We start from the raw sequence: 18,345 nt of genomic DNA, 5'->3' as shown, positions 1-18,345 counted from the left end.
TTGCAGAATGCTCTTTTAGAGCCCTCAGTGATGGAAACATGTATAGTGCTAAAAAGAAAATAAATTCTAAATTCTGAAAGTAGTGACTGTTCTTTAAAATTGATTTTATCTTGTTCATCGTGATAAAACCAGTAACCTGGTTTGGCTTTTCTGTTCTTTACTGTGTTATTTTACCTTGCAAATGTGACAGGGACCTCCCATTTTAATGGACTGGTTTTTGGTTTTTGTTTTGTTTTGTTTGGGGTTTGTTTGTTTGTTTGTTTGTTTTTGAGTCTGAGAGTAACATGGAATAGTGTGTTTCTAGCCATGTGGAGGGACTTGTTTTACCTGATTTCATCGATGGTGTGTGGTCATTCTTTATACTCTTTTGTTGAGGGCTTTTTCTCTGGATTTTGGAATCAAATCTACTGTATTATTAGTTTTGTTTCAGGAGCACAAACATTTATTTTCCCAAATGAGACCACGTGTTTCCTTCTTCTAAAGGCTTCTAACCTTTATGAAACTATTTTTTTCCTTTTCCTGATTACTTATATTCCAAATTGTATTGATTTGTATGAACGGTTTCTTTCTTGTATTTTATATTTTGCAATGTCAGCATTTTCCAAGCTAATACTGTACTAATACTATGGAGAGAATGTGTTGTCTAGTAAACTTCAGTAAAAATTTATATCTGATTTATTTCCAGCATTTTTTTAGAAAAGGTATTTTAAAATAGTAAAATGTTGATAACCACACGAAGGAGGAATTATATTTAATTTGCAAAAGTTGATAGAAACAGAGAGCAATAGTGCTTTCCATTTTGAAGTTTGTATAAGACTTATTTCCAAAGTGAATGTTGGAGTCAGAAAACCTTCAAAATAAGATTTGAGTTGGCCACATACTTTGCTTAGTGGAGATATAAAGCAAATGAATGGACTGAATTGTTTATGTTTTATTGTATGTGGTTTGAATCTATAGATCAGAATATGCACACTCTGAAGTTATAGCCTAATATTAATTAATGAAAACAGTAAACAGTATTTAATATCAAAATAGCATCTTCATAGATTTTTCTGGAACTTTCTTAAAAACAAACACTGATGCTCATTTCATTCAGATTTATTTTCACATAGGAATTTCCTTCCTTGCCCACCATTTTACATATCTAAGTTGGGGATAATGATTTCTTTCATCTTTCTCAGTTCCGGCTGTTCAAGGGTCATGTTAAAGAAATATGAGTATTAAGTAGAAAGATGTGAACCTAAGTTAAAGTCCTGTGAGGATGATTTTGAAATTTTTTTCCTAAACAATTACACCTTTTCTCCTAACCTTATAACTGTTCTACAGCGTAGGTATCATTCAGAATGTAGTGTTTTTTTCTTTATGTATTTATATGTAATATGCATTGTGTTCTCAAGGGCATATATATAAATACTATGTTTGCAGAATGTAGTTACTATCTTGCCTCAAATATATAGAAAGTAAATGGACTTCAAAATAAATTGGTAACATTAAAGTCTGAAATATTTGTTTTTGGTTGTCTTTGAGTACTTTGAGCTCCATTCTTTGTAGAGGAACTGGGGATTAGGTCCTGGATGTCCTGGGTCCTTCTGTTCCAGTCTCTGTGTGATGTGCATAAACACATAATGCTACATGTAGGCCCATGGCATAGATTTATAAACAAAGTGAGTTGCATTTAGCAGGTGACATTATTTAACATGAGAAAATAAAAACAACAGTAGGAATAAAGTTTCTTACCCCTCCTCTGCCACTCTCTTGTTTTCTAACCTCGGATAAGCCACCTTATGTCTTCAGTTGTCTAAAATGGGAAAACTGGACTTGAAAATCTCCATGGGACTTTCCATTTCAAAAAGTTTATGAGTCTATCAGGTGTTAAAACTTAGTCATTTCTAAATACATATCCTTTCTTATGAAATAGGTATCAATGGCCACTTGGGAATTGATATGCAGTGCAGCTTGAGGCTGATCTTTCCTCCTCTTCCTTAGTGGGATAATTCATCATACTTCAAGGAGATTTTCATTGTATTTCAGGAGAATAGAGAAATGTCCTTTCCTGTAGCTCTAGACTTTGACATTTGGGACTGCTATTTTAGGCATCCTTGTGGTAGAGTTTTTCAAAATTTACACGGAGTTCCAATAACAAATAAACACATCATGTTATGACTTACTAACATTTCAAAGGTCAGTTGTTTTGTTTTTTGGTGTTTGTTTGTTTGGTTGGTTGGTTTTTGTAATTCAGTTAAATTTCAATAATTTTTCTTTTTAAACAAAGTAATCTTAATACCCGGTCAGTATGCATACAGATAATAGTTTCAACTTGAGCAGTTTTGAGCCTATCACACAATGCCAGAGTTTTGAATTCATAAGCTCTCTCTTCTTCTTAACGAGGAGTTTAGGAAGCTCCACAGTTATGCTGGTTTGGAAAACTCCTAAAACCTCACAACAATAAATTGCCTCTTTTCCAGCTATAAAAATGAAAGTGGTTTTCTGTTAACACATTCCAGGGAGAAATTGAATCAAAATTTTAATGGCAAAGCTATTTCATTATCTCTATATGCAACACTGGGCTGTGAGAATATCTACTTTTCATCCAAATACGTATTAAATCATGCTGAGGTAGTTACTGAATTAAGAAAGGACCATCCTTCTCCCTACTACCAACCTTAGTAAAAGGCAAGATTGTACAAGAATGCAATAACACACATGACTTGAAAAAAATCACTTTAATTGGTAATTGTCTTCAATAAAAAGACAAAAAGAAATCAGCTGATAATCTAAGTCCTTTGTAGAATGAATATGCATTAGAATTTCTTTTGTATTTATTCAGCTCACTTTATTTATCAGGTATCTGTAATACTGTAATGCAAGCTTCCTCAAGAGGCCTAAACAAAGTATTAGCCATATACACAGAGATGGATCTTTGGAACCAAAGTTCTTAATTCTCCTGTGCTGTTGACAGAAGTGTGGATGTGTTGGGTCTGTTAATAAATTGGGTCAACTGGAAAACAGTACTGACTATGTGTACATTTCATGATGTCTACTGAGGACCAAGGGGCTGGAGATGCCTGGAAGGGGGCTATTATTTCCATCTCAAATAGATTGTTTGAAAATCATAAAACAGACTTTTTTTTTTAATTCTCCTGACATCCTGCTTTCCTAAATGCAATGGTATTCCAAAGCTGATGGGTATTTGAATGATCAGAAAAGTTTTTCCAAACTGTAATGTAATGCTTAAGAAATATAAACATAATTTATGGTGATATTGTAAAACTGAAGCATACTTTTTACACCACTTAGAAATGGAATATCAGGAATATTTATACCATTTGAATATCTTTAGGGTCTTTTATAGTTAATATTTCCTTTATGTCAAGAATATTAATGTCTAAAAAGTGACTAAGGAAGAGGACTAAGTATATTCAGAGCCTTAGTATATTCTCACACTTAGAGACAAACAAAGATAAGATGATTTATACTGGAGTAGGATTTTGGAGTAGGTGCACCCACAATGATTTAGAGCATAACACAAGCCTCAATGGGGTTTGAAGCATGATCAGGATGATCATCGACAGAAAACACACTCCAGCCTTTATCAACAGATATAGAGCAGAAGGAACACAGAGCATTCTAGTTACAGGGAACAGAGGGCAACAGAGGAAGAAAGTTTTCCTTAGTTGAGGATCTTTAGGACAAACAAGGTGAGAGGAGGGTTACCTATGCCATGCCCTGGAATAACCATACCAACCAGACCAGTTTGCAGGTGTTCGTTCTGGTTTACTGGTGGATAAAGTGGAGATTCAGAAAGGTTAAGACTTCGCTCAAAGTCACAAGGGAATAAGTGAAGGAATCTGGATTAGTTCCCATATCTTCATGGTGGCAATGGTCCAGATGGTGTTCACTATGACTACAGAAGATAAATATGCAAAAATAAGATAAAATGTACACAGATAAATAGAAGCCACACCTAATATAAAACCTTTCTATACACTAAAGAATAAAAAAAATAATAGTTCCTTTTCAAAAATTTGATTTCTTTTTACTTCTATGTAGAGGCATCTATATAAAAACGCAGTTGTGATAATCAACCAAAACAAACAAACAAACAAACAAACAAACAAATAAATAAATAAGGAAGAGGGCAGAAAAGGAAAGATACATCTATAGATCACATAACTGAAGTTCTGGCTTATCATGGCATCGTGAAATGGAAAGTTCTTCAGAAATTTGCAAATTCCAAAGCAATCCTTCCATCGATGAAAACACTGAGTCCCAGAGACATTAGATGACTACCAAATGACTTGTTTTTGACAGAACTCTTCTCTGCAGAGAAAAAAAAAATCTCATGGATTACACTCAGAAAATAAACTTCAAACATGATCTAAGATCCACAATATATTTACCCAACATAAGAACAGCTCTCCTAAGTTATTTTGCTAGTGGACCAATACCGTAAAATTCAAGGATTCTAAGACTTGGTTGACGGTAAGTTGATTCCTGGTGTAGTTTTATCATTAGCAATAGGCACTACCACAAAGGACCCTTAAGCTGAGGATGTAAATTGAGGTGTTTTTCACCTTGATGATTTGTCTGTATAAGTTAATGGTAGAGAATTGTTACCACCTGATAGCCATTCAGTGTCCCAGTGGATGAATTTCTGGAAGGTCCAGGCTTAATACCCAGTAAATATATAGGTAAATCACGAGGGCAGTTATCCTCATTGTTCTTCACTCTGATTATTAAAAACAGGACGCTAAACCCCTTACTTCATTCACAGCTCCTACCATCTCACAGAGCCTACCTTGGCCTCCCCATTTGAAATTCACCCCTATCATCCAGGCTTTTGGATGTAATTATTTGAAAAGCCTTTGAACAAGTCAGGAGACTCATCATCAAAACAAATCTTACTGCTGACACAGTACCAATTGTAGGTTCCATTTTTTACAGAGAGATCTTGGAATAGAGATGCTAAGAGCACAAACTCTGAAGCCAAAATAATTGGATTTAGTAATAATTAAATCCCAGCTCTCATACATATTAGTTGCCTTGATGTCAGCTCCCCAACCTTCTATACCTCAGTTTCTTTATATCTTAAATGGGAATAACCATAGCACTTCCCTCTTTTGTTTGTTGTGCGGATTGGTCTGAGTTTTTATTTGTGTGGGCGTAGAACCCTGTGGATGTTTTGAACGGTTTGTGTGTTTGGCCGTTACGGCCAGGCGCTATCAACTTTTCTTCCAAAGAAAGGAGGCGACCACTCAATATCTGAAACTAGAAGCTGAATTCATTGCTTGCTAAGCTGCACTTGTAGGGTGCAGTTGCTCAGAGCAACTCACTGCCAATGTTTTACAGGGTTTTAGGCTTTCCAAAGAGCAGTGTCTACTACTAGGAAGTTGTCATTGATCAATTTGGTTGGATTTAAAACTGATTCTGGTGGTACTTGTTACTCTAATCAAAAACCATTCATTTTCTTTCTTGAAACTACAGTACAGGAACTTCTTTATTTTCATAGTAAATAATATTTAAGATTATTTATAGAGCAACTCCTAAGTGTCAGTCACTGTTCTAGACACTGGGGATGCAGCCTTAAGCAAAAACATAAAATTTCCTTTCTTGCTAAATCTGCTAAATTTTGGGATAAACTATAAATACTATAAAAATGTATGGAAGACAGAGTAGTTATAGTAGAATTCATTCATTCATTCATTCATTCATTCATTCATTCCCTAAATATATGTGCCTCTACTTTGCTCCATACATTGTTCTGGGAAGAGTAATGAGCACAATCTAGGTTCTTGAGGAATTTATGTACTATTGAGGAAGCAAAACAAAAAGATAAACACGGGATATATAATCAGATATTTAATAGCGACAAGTACAAAATATAATGGGGGTTACAAACAGGGGTGTTATTTATAATAGAATGGTCAGGGCCACCTGGGTGACTCAGTCTAAGTGACTGACTGAGGTCATGATCTCAGGGTCCTGGGATCCAGCCCCACTCAGCAGGGAATCTGCTTCTCCTTCTCCCTCATCCCCTGTTTGTGCTTGCTCTCGCTCTCTCTCTCTCAAATAAATAAATAAATTTAAAAAAATAGTGTAGTCAGAGAAGACCTTTCTGAAGAACTGACTTTTCTGCCAACACTTGAAAGAAATGAGTGTGTGAGACCAGTAGAGTCTAGAACAAGAGGATTCCAGGCAAAGAGATGGCCGAGTATAAGAGCCTTTGGCCGGAAGTGTGTTTCTTGTGTTCAAGGAGCACAGGAAGTCTAATGGAACTGAAGCAGGGTGAGCTAGTGAGGGTAGTAGAAGCAGTAGAGGGATGGCCAAGGTCATGTCATACTGGACGATTATAAGAACTTTGAGTTTTATTCTTATTTATACTGGAAAGCTACTGAGAGATTAGGATAGGGAGTGTCTCCAAGTATTCCATTCAAGTTTCTTTTATAGGCCTTGATACCAGTGTCCAGACCATATCTGCCTACACCAATCTCAGCATGGGATAGACAGAAACCCCTTTGCCCTTCCTCAGACACCTGCCAAGACATTAATTCATTATCTTTTGTCAGAACTCTCTTACCTGGAAAAATGGCCTTTATTTCTCATGACCGATTTTTCACATATGCTCAGGCTAAACTATTCATTCCTTGTGGTAAAGCTAGATCTGCCCTTCCTCCAGCCAGCTGGGGCAAGTGAGCAAGTCGCCTTCATTTCTCCTTACCAGGCTGCTTCGAGATCCTGGGACATAAACCCCACTCTTAATTGCATCTACAGGACCATTGTAAATTGTTTTAATAAGACTTTACTAGAGAAGGCATTTTAAAAATTTCGAATAATATTCCTTGAGCACCTGCCACAGTGGGAGTATTATGACAGTGAAGGCAAAAATGCAAATTTCACAAAAAAGGAAAGTCATGTTGTTTTCCTTTAAGTAACTCCTCCTCCCCCACATAGTAGCTTCAAAGATAAATATTCAAATTGGCATATTCCACATTGAGATGAGAATAATACATTTTTATCCCAGATATTTGTACTACTACTATTTTTGGGGGGAACTAGCAAGAATCATAGCGACTGTAGTCCAGCCCCCTCATTTTATGAGTAAATTGAGGCCCAGGAAGGTTAAATGACTTGTTAGAAATGACAAAACTAATTGGTAGCCTTAGATAGCATACTAAGTACATCATCTGTGATTGAGTGAGAAATCATATTCTAGGTGAGGAGGTAATAGTTTTATATATTTATTATATCCAATTTTTATAAAACCCTGTAAGAATAATCTCATTAGCCATAATTACAGGAATTCTGGCTCTTTATTTACTTAAGACTATATTGTGAACGTTTTTTCATCGTATTGCTATTTTCTAGTTTTATCGGGTTATGCCCAGGAAGACAGGGGACTTTTCCAGTACGTAAGTAGAAACAAGACTCCTGACAGAAACTGATGAGATATGCCAAAATGTGATCCACAATGGTGAAGACACAGGGTAAATCCAAGTACCTGGTGCTCAGGCATTGAGGAAGCCATCAAAGGAACATAGGAGTGGGGCCTCAGGTAGAGAAGTCCCGGATCAGGTGAGCAAGAAGACGGTATCAGTTGCTAGGAACACCAGTGACACCTAATGAGCACTTTGTTGAATGTCTGCCAGGCACTATGGCCAGCATTTTGTATGCATTAGTCATGTTGACAATAATTTTTATGAACCAATTATATAATTGAAGATTTAACAAATGAGAAAGTGTTTGTTCCAGAAGTTTTATTTATTTTTTTAAAGATTTTATTTATTCATTTGAGAGAGAGAGAGACAGAGAGTATAAGCAGGGGGAAAGGCAGAGGGAGAAGCAGACTCCCCGCTGAGCAAGGAGCCAGATGTGAGGCTCCATCCCAGGACCTGGAGATCATGACCTGAGCTGAAGGCAGACTCTCAACCATCTGAGCCACCCAGGCGCCCCTGTTCCAGAAGTTTTAATCCTGGTCTAAGATCTAGAAGTGGTCTATCTGGGATTCATATCCATGCCGTCGGGGCACCTAGGTGTCTCAGTCAGTTAAGCATCTGGGTCCTGGGATAGAACCCCTCCCCCTACTTATGCTTTCTCTCTCTCTCTCTCTCTCTCTCTCTCTCTCTTCCTCTCAAATAAATAAAATCATTACGAACAAAAAACAAATCCATGCTGTCAATCTGAGAGCACAGGTTCTAAACCATCACGTACCTGTCTTTAGATAGGGCTTGGTCATAGTCAAAGACAGAATTATCTTGGGATAAATGAAGCTTAAGCTACAGAGTCCCTCAAGTGTGTGGGCCCCTTCCCATTCATATTTCAAATAAAGATCAACTTACATGCCAAATTTTGTATATGTGATTTTTTAATTTTTTCTTATAGAAATTTCTCCTTCAAATTATATAAGATTTAGGCCCCACAAAACCAAGAACCACCCCTATTGTGAGCTCAGAAGGTCTTGCCTTTCTTGCCATGGTTAGAGTTCATGGCTAGGGACACAGAAAGTAAGACCCATCCTGCAAGACAGGAAGCTGGATCTGAAGTTCCCCTTAGGGGTTCTCATGTCTCTGCCTATTTCTGTGGCTACTCAGACTTCATGACTGACTGACTGCGTGAAGATAAGATCATTTGGCAGCATGATGTTTCTAGGCCTTGCTCATGGTGAGGGGAATGCAGTTCTGTTGCCCACAGAACTGACTCAGAAACTAGTTGGGCTTACACCTGCTGGAGGGCTTCAGGGGCCAACTGACAGCATGGCTGAGTGGAGAAAGCACAGACTTACATCAGACAGATGTGGATTTGAATCCTACCTCCTTCACTTACTAGTTGACCTTGGGCAACTTACTTCATCTATTTGAGCCTCAGTTTCAGTGTATGTAAGTTTTTCATTGTTGGGAAGACTAATCGCAATGAGTGGACAGTGCCTGGCTCTATTACTGTGCTCTACAAATGTGGTCATTAGTTGTTAGATCCCATGTAAAAGCCAGATAAGACAAAGACGAAGGAAATGAAGCATAAGCAAACATCATCTATTATTTATCATATATTTTATTTGTGTATCTAGATATATGCTATAGATTTGGAGTACCACCCCCTAGAAATCTTTGTGTTTGCACTGTCCTCCTCTTCATGGACCCTTTCATATTCATAAGCATCATTCATTCATTCATTCAACTTATATTTGCCAAACTTCTACTAGATGCTGTTCTAGGGACTGGGCATACGACAGGCACAAAAATAGAGATCCCTGCTTTGGTAGAGGAGCTGGTCTTTGTTGCAGCAGAGAGTCTCCTTCCCTGCATTATGTGTTGGGAAAAGCAGAGAATATTGGTGTCAATATGCATACATTCATAATGGGAAGTTGAGAGACATTGTGTCTGATTGTTTTCTTCTGTTAATATGAAATGGGGTGAAGTGAAAAGCATTTGTGGAGTGGCAAGTAATGGATGTTTTAAGGAGACAGAAAGTGCAGTATGGTCTTTTCAGAGCCTGGGGAAGTGAATTTACTGAGAAAATATGAGAAGATTACCGGGCAGTGCTTAGTGCCCATTTGAGGTCCGTGGTCATAATTTTAAAAGAAGACGCGCCCTGACTTGAATGAAGTAAGCACCCTCATGCGTACATTGCTACAAGATCATTCTTTCTAGATACGTTCAGAGAGAAGGGCAGAATAGGGTAACAGATAGGAGAATGGGAGAAATCACAAGGAAATTAGAGAAGATATGCTTAGTACAACCCCCAAATATGCAAAAACAGATATAGAGGCTACAGAAGACTTGAAATTGAACCAGCTGGGAATTGTGTCCTCCATTTGTATGATGAGGCAGAGGACAGTGACTGAAAATTTCATCTCTCAACTGCATGGTCATACATCAAAATATCTCGTAAAATTGCTTGGGATGGGCTTCCAACAAAGTGTTTATAAACACTGGTGTATTGTGAAAATGCTTGAGAAAATACTCTCAGGCTGCTCTTCAAACAGCTGATGAATTCCCTAAAGTTGTATATGTACTGTGCCTTCATAAATGCAGTAAAGTTCAAATACACAGAAAGGGACTTTCTGATTAAATTCTGAGTTTCAAAAAGAAAACTTTATTCATCAGATTTTTTTTTAGATATTTTTAATGATGATGAATTTGTGCTAGTTTTAGTCACTTCTGCAACTTTTAGCCACCAGTCTTTTACTAACTTTTAGAAAATTCAGTATCTAGGGGCACCTGGGTGGCTTAATCATTAAGCATCTGCCTTCAGCTCTGGTCATGAACCCAGGGTCCTGGGATCGAGCCCCACATTGGGCTCCCTGCTCGGCGGGAGGCATGCTTCTCCCTCTCCCACTCCCCCTGCTTGTGTTCCTGCTCTCGTTCTCTCTCTCTCTCTCTGTCAAATAAATAAATAAAAAAAAAAAATTCAGTATCTATGAGCCACAGATCTGATGCCTTACCTTAAAAAATGTGTGTTCAATGGCTGTCAAAACCAATGAGGTATGTAACTTTGTGTGTTCATGTACACATAGACACTTGGGCACAAATATAGTTGTGTCAATATATATTAGACTCATGAGTACATATACTTATACTTCACACACACACACACACACTCCAAGAACATAAGTTATGAAGTTTATTAGTTAAGAGAATAAGCCATTGAGCTCATTGAAGAAACAGATTCTTGATTCTTTTGAATAAGACCTGTGAAGATTCCTTAGGACATAGGTTTATATTTAAGCATGTGTCTAAGTGCAAAGGAGGAGAGGGGTGCCATGGAAAAGAGCAGTAGAGGGGTAATGGAACTTAAGTGTAGGCTATGCCTTTGAATAAAAAATCCCCAACTGCAATCTCTACTGTAACTAGTTGTGTGGTCTTAGCCAAGTTATTTAACCTTCCTGATCCTCTATTTCTCCTATAAAATCTTCCACTGGATCTTGCTCACAGACTATTGCCTGAAACAAACACATATATTAATAGACAAAGTGCTTAAATGACTAATTCTGGTCTCTAATAAGTGCCCAGGTGAATGGTCTTACCTATGCCTGGGTCTTGGTCACCAGGTCGCTGTGTACCTCCTTCCTTGGGTATGGAAAGGCCCTGTCTGTGGTTTCCTGGCTACCTCTTCTGTGTCCCCCCTCACCTGCTGTGCTTCCTAAGCACAGGCTCCTCCCTCACCTGCTCAGTGGCATCTCCCTTGGCCATCCTTCAATTCTGAATTTATTCATTTGGGTCAAGAGCCTCATTTCCTCTGCATATGAATCAACTCCCCGATTTACCCAGCAAATGTCCCATGAGACTGGCAAATACCAGTGTTTTTCATTTTTTCCTTGAGCTTGGACATTTTTGACATATTTTTGTATAATTTTTAGAGGCTACTTTTAAAAGGAAAAGAATATCAGTACAAAATGCACATTATTTGTTTTTCCAATAGGAAAAACACAGTGCACATTGGGGCATAGTCATTTATCAATTTAAAATGAAAAACATTTTTTTTTGGATCCAAAACATATTTAAAGTGAAGAGTTCTATGTGTGTTTGTTTTATCTTTAAAAATAAGATAACTCAGAAGAAACATCTGGAACTAAGGACAGATTTTCATACCTTGAAGTCATTTTCCAACTTCAAGTTGAACAGTGTCCTCAGTAGTTGATAAAGAGATGTCTCTATAAATATTCCTACGTCAAGAAGTTACCAAGGGACTAGGAATTGATATTTTGCCTAAGAGCCTCACTTACCTGAAAGAGGAGCTCATTTTCTATACCTTTTACGAGGAACTGTAGTTTTATGATTCTTAGGAATAAACCAGTTCACTCTATTGATGTGTTTTGCTTCATTTCCTCTGAAAGGGGAAATTGAACTGGGTGTCTGATATGTGGACCGGGCTGGGGCGATGCAGAGTGTGCAGGGGGCAGTGGTTGCTGCTGCTTGGCCATTCTCTGCTTCCCCTCCCTTCTGAGCTCCTCAGTGATTTTCTTTCTTGGATAGCAGCTTGCTTGCATCTGAGTGGGCACCATTCATGCGAAAGCCTAGGTACGAATTATTTAATATGGTCAACAGATTAAAAGGAAAGGAGGGACAGAAAGGGGCCTCAAGAAGTACAAGGAAGTATTGAAGACCCAGGCAAAGATTCCATTATGCATGGTTTCCCAGCAAGGAATTCGAAGTAGTTCCCACACATTTTGTTTGTTTGTTTGTTTGTTTCTTTCTTTCTTTCTTTCAAAAGTACTTTATAAAATTCAGCCGTAGGGATGATCCGTGTAATTTTCCTTTTTCATTACTAGATTTTTTTTTCTTGAATAATTAACGTGGAGGAGACCAGGTTGACCTTGATTCAAATCGGTGCAATTTGGGACATAAAAAACCCTACTTTGAGGCTCTTGGCCATAATCTGGGGATACAAAGTAAGATACGATAAGTGCTTTGACAAAATATAAGTCCAAGCATGACTCCTCCAAAATGTTGGTGCTATGGAAAGAGCATAGCACTGGTTGCAGTCTGTGTTTCCTTCCTTCCTTCCTTCCTTCCTTCCTTCCTTCCTTCCTTCCTTCCTTCCTTCCTTCCTTCCTTCCTTTCTTTTTCAGTCTTGTGTTTTCATCCAGACTCGGCCAGTATTAGTTATCTACTAGTTAGTTCTTACCAAGAATTGGAGATCAGACCAACCTCAGTGCCTTCCCATGAAGAATAATGAGCTGAGGTATGTACAATATCAAGCGCAGTAGCCAGCTGAGAAGGGCCACTCCACCCATACTTGTGTGGCCTGATGGTGTTAGGAGCCTGCACCTTGGGGTCTGATGGCCCGACTTTGAACCTCAGTCCAGACATTTACCCACTTTGTAATCCTGAGCACACCATTTATCCTTTCTGTGCCTCAGGTTCCTCGTCAGTAAAAAGGAGATAATAATAATATTGGTATGGTACGGTTTTGAGTTTAAATGAGTTAATATATATAAAGCACCTGATGTGCCTGGCTCAGGATAAGCACTGTCTAAGCATTTGCTCTTATTTTTATTAATAATTGTCAATCCTTTTTCCAAATTGAGTCTAAGTGGTTAGTCCATTTTTTTCTTTTTTAAATAGTGATCGTGGCCTCTATTTTACCTTAAGTTTCTTTCATCTTATGTTGTTTTGCCTGTGTTTTGCTTATAGCCTAAGCACACATCTGTGCATGGTTAAACCCTTCAAAAAAAAAAAGGCAGGTTATAGGTTCAGTTAGCACCTTGCAGGGCAGCCGTGCTCTGAGTCAGTGCTGAGCTCTTGGCTACCCCTGGGCCAGTCACCCTATAGCTGTACATATGACTCTGGGAACAAGCAGGACCTCGTGAGAGGCTGTGCATGAGTCCACACATATCCTGCCACTGGTGGAGCAAACCCAGCTTCTGGTAGCCAAGCATCTTTCCTCCCCAGTAGACCCAAATACCTTTTTTTGGGCAGGAGGTTTTTAATGAATGCTTAAATCCCCACAGCAGTACTTAGTAGATACTCAGCAAATGGCTGTGAATAGGAAAGTCAGATAAATGACTATTAAATACTACTTTGACATTGCTATATCAAATTTTATATTTTTTATTCTAAATCATTTTTATATATTATATATATAATATATATAAAATTTTATATATTATATATATAATTTCCAGTAACAAGGGGGTAGAATGTGGGAAAGGTGGACATTAAAGAAGAGAAGTACATATAGTAGGAGCCCTTATTAGTCTAAAGAAACCTTCCAAAGGCATCTAGACTCCTTTGCAAAGCAGTCTTAGGTGAGGGTCATAAGCAGTATAGAGTCAGTAGAAGACCATTTGGTACCAGGTTCTATTGTACACTTGCTTGGGCAAGTCACCAGTAGGACTTCTGAGAAATGAATTAACTTACCTGTGCCCCAGGTTCCTCATCTGTCATGTGGAGAAAATAATGTTTATCTCAGAATGTTGTTATGATGATTAAATTAATTAATATATACCAGGTCCTTAGGACAGTGCCTGGCCTTACATAACTCTATTATTGCTTTATTATTATAATACTCATGTCTGCCTTTACATAGTGATTATTAGAGATACAGAACTTGGTTGAGTGCATATTTACTTTCATATATTTATAAATACATTCTAATGAGAATATGCATAGTGTCATTAGTATTATTATAATGGTATTATCTTGATTCATATAAATGATACTTTGTATTTTCTTTCCCAAATTAATCCAAGTTCATAAAATTTTGGGCAATTCAGGAGCACCTGTCTGGCTCGGTCGGTTAAGCATCTGCTTTCGATTCAGCTCATGATCCCAGGGTTCTGGGCTTAAGCCCCATATCAGGGTCCCTTCTCAGAGGGGAGCCTGCTTCTGCCTGTTCCTTTGACCCTGCTCATGCTCTCTCTCTCACTCTCGCTCTCAAATAAATAAATACAATATATTTTTTAAATTGGGCAATGCAGAAGTCTGTGAAATAAAAACTTAAGCGCTTTGGGTCTCTATTCTCTCTTCTCTTCTTGTAGAGTACTCCTGGAGTAATACCAGTTTCTAAAGTATTTTCAATAGAGTTTGAAGGTCAGGGAGGAAAAGGCCGCTAAGGTCCTGGAGTTTTAGAAACACTGAACTGTAGGTCCCTGGTGGAGACACAGAATATACTTAGACATATTAAAAGTGTTGGAAAGTCTTATAAACAAACTGGCCTTGCTAAACTCTTAAACAATGCTTGCTTCCCATTAACATCCAACAGGACACATTTGGGAAATGTTGTGTTAAGCTATAGGCAGCATAAAAGAGTGGAAAGAACACAAACTTCTGGGTCAAAAGGGTCTGGATTTGACTCTAAGCTCTGTTCTTCAGTGAATCTGTATTAATTCTTTTACCTTTTGTTTTATTTTTAATGTAATTCAGTTTTCTTGTCAGGATAATCATATCCCCAAAGATTCATTGTAAAAATTAAATAACAGATGAAAAGCATAAGCATATTTCACAAATGCTACCTCCCTTCTCTTCTCTCCAATGAATGGAAAGAAATATACAGAGAGGTTTCTGACAGACATCAGGAATCCCTGGGGAAGTGTTTTGCAAATTGCTCATTGAAGAGAAATGTTTCTGGCTATGGTTTAAAATAGGATAGAAGATGCCTCAGTCTATGTGATTCCCTTTTCAGAGAAAATATATCCAGGGACTTGGTTTTGGCCTCATATTTCCTTTACCCCAAAGCAATATACCTTATCTCCCCATTTTGTCACTTTCATGGCTCAAGATGTAGCCAGTTTGGGGTGCCATTTATCACATAATATGCTCAAGCCATGTTAATTCTCACCTACTCAACGAATGACTGTGTCATTGTAACAGGGCACGGTGGTGGCCTTATCACATGCAGGCATCCAGGGTAGCATTTTATGTTTTTGCATGAAATGCACACACAATCAAACATTCTTTTGACTCCAAATGTTCTGAACTCTTGGCTATTCCACAGCTGAGAGCTCTGAACCTGGCTTTCAAAATAGGCAAAATAAGAGAGATAAGGGGAAAAGAGATGTATGCAAGATAACTATCGGACATAGAAATCCCTTTGAATATCTGCATTTCAATGGAAAGGATGCTGAATTGGGGGAAGGACAGAAATGGATGAACATAGGTTCCAGAAGCTCAGACTGAGCAATTTTCATTTAGAGTTTGTCATTCTTTATAGACAGTGCTTTGTATTATTGCAATAAGTCATGCCATTGTTGGAATGAAGCCAGTTCTTTTGTGCAATGCTGTATAACAGGCATTATGTCAGGCTTTGGTTTTGTTTGTTTGTTGTTTAAACTGTAGTTTCTAACATCAAATTTCACTTGCCTTTATTATTTTATTTCTGATTTAAGAAATTTAAAAAAGACATAGTAATTTCTCTGAAATTCAGACGGACTCATTTGGAATGTGTAGTGATTGGGGTCTGAACCAAATTTCTGAGCAAATCTTTATTCACAGAGAGTTTTAGTCTAAAGGAGATTTGGAGTGGGGAGTATTTAAAATGCTGGAAGAAGTCAACTATTTTCAAGCAACATCCAAGTTTGTCAGATGCTATTTAAATAATGCATGTAATTAAAAATTATTTTTACCTATTCATTAAAAGCAGGATTAAAGAAGGGTATCAAATAGGCTTGACTTTGTTATCCTAGTCTGAATTAATATTTAATTTAAAAATAGATGTTAATGGATTGACCTAGGCCATAACAGGGAGGGTTTGTGCATGTGTGTGTGTGTGTGTTTTAAGGACAGAACAAAACAAAATGTGATTTTTACTGAAGTAAAAAAGAAAAAAAGGTAGGGAGTTAAAAACACTGATGTAGAGAACAGAATTATTGGGGTGTTACTCTGAGGTATCCTTACTAAGGGTGTGATTTGAGCCAAGAGCACTAGCAGATGCTATTAATGTCTACCCAAGTCTCTTGGAGCCCCTTCTTCTGGTGACAGTGTCCATCCCCCAGCTGTGGGCACTGAATAAAGGTTCACAACTGTGACTTTACCTGGAGGATTACCCTTGGGTGATTGTAGCCAGTATACCTGGGAGTTGCACACACACACACACACACACACACACACACACACACACGAGTTGGGATAGTAGTATATTTAAATCTTGCCTCAAGACAGGACAGACTCTGCTCTCCTATTGCTCTTCCAGAGCTCCCCATGGATTAGACTAAAACCAGACTTCCCCAGAAACACCCTACCTCCTTCTCCTTTCTTTCTTGCTTTCCACATCTCATTTTTAGTTTCTCTCTAAAGCATTCCCTCCATCAACTCTTTGCATGAGGAATCTGCCTCAGAATCCAGGTCGTCCAGGGCACCCAGCTTAAGATAAGTAGCTGAACTTCACTGTGTCTAGTGTCTTTTTCTGGAATAATATCCACAGAATGAGAAGCACATGAAGGGAGCATTTGGTAAGGTAACTGCTCCTGATGTTGCTGCCTTTGCTATTGTTTTTATTATTATTATTATTCCTTGAATTAGTAGCTGATGTGTTGAGGTATTAAACTGCTTTTTTAAACTTAAGTAACAAAGGGTATGTTTCTCATTTCGGAGCAGCCAATTTAAGAATACCCCCACCACTGGGCATTTTCACATGTATTTTTATTACCGTTCACCTTCATTAAATAGTATTTGCTTCCTATAGTGAGGTTCTACAATATTTTTACATGGAGCGGTCCAGTATAGACTGTGTCTGCAAAAACTTGCAGTCCAGTGAGGATATTAGACAAATACTCAAATACCATACAGGGAAGGGTTGGAAGGCACACGACAAGGGTACAAGATACATAAAAATAAAATGATGTGTTCTTTCAAGGCAGGGAAAGGCCACATTCAGATTGAGGCATGAAAGAATCGTAAAGGAAGGAAGAATGTATGAATGGATGGATGGTTGATTGGCCAACCAGCTGGCTGGTTGTTATTAACTTTAATTGAGCAATAATTTATGTTACACAAAATTTATCCATTTTGAGTATACAATTCAGTAGTTTTAGTAAATTCATCATGTTGTGCAACTAACATGCCCATCCAGTTTTAGAACATTTCCATTATCCTGATAGGATCCCTTCTGCCCATTTACATTTTTTTATTAACATAAAATGTATTATTTGTTTCAGGGGTACAGGTCTGTGGTTCATCAGTCTTACACAATTCACAACACTCACCATAGTACATTCCCTCCCCAATGTCCATCACCCAGCCTCCCCATCCCTCCCACCCGCCTCCACTCCAGCAACCCTCAGTTTGTTTCCTGAGATTAAGAGTCTCTTGTGGTTTGTCTCCCTCTCTGATTTCATCTTGTTTCATTTTTCCCTCCCTTCCCCTATGATCTTCTGTCTTGTTTCTCAAATTCCTCATATCAGTGAGATCATATGATACTTAGTCTTTGTCTGGTTGACTTATTTCACTTAGCATAATACCCTCTAGTTCCATCCATGTCATTGCAAATGGCAAGATTTCGGTTTTTTTGATGGCTGCATAGTATTCCATTGTATATATATATACCACCTCTTTTTTATCCATTCATCTGTTGATGGACATCTAGGCTCTTTTCATACTTTGGCTATTATGGACATCGCTGCTATAAACATTGGGGTGCATGTGCCCCTTCGGATCCCTACATTTGTATCTTTGGGGTAAATACCCAGTAGTGTAATTGCTGGGTCACAGGATAGCTCTATTTTCAACTTTTTGAGGAACCTCCATAGTGTTTTCCAGAGTGGCTGCACCAGCTTGCATTCCCACCAACACTGTAGGAGGGTTCACCTTTCTCCGCATCCTCACCAACATCTGTCATCTCCTGACTTGTTAATTTTAGCCATTCTGATTGGTGTGAGGTGGTATCTCATTGAGGTTTTGATTTGGATTTCCC

General features: G+C 38.1%; 1 protein-coding gene across 3 annotated transcripts in view; it reads left to right on the top strand.

Annotated features, from left to right (window-relative positions):
* The window catches only part of KCNIP4 (potassium voltage-gated channel interacting protein 4), a 1,107,330-nt gene that overhangs the window by 598,663 nt on the left and 490,322 nt on the right, over positions 1-18,345 (top strand). The window lies entirely within an intron of this gene.

Source organism: Zalophus californianus, chromosome 2 (genome assembly GCF_009762305.2).
Source record: "Zalophus californianus isolate mZalCal1 chromosome 2, mZalCal1.pri.v2, whole genome shotgun sequence".
NCBI lineage: Eukaryota > Metazoa > Chordata > Mammalia > Carnivora > Otariidae > Zalophus > Zalophus californianus.
This window is presented reverse-complemented; position numbering and strand designations above follow the sequence as displayed.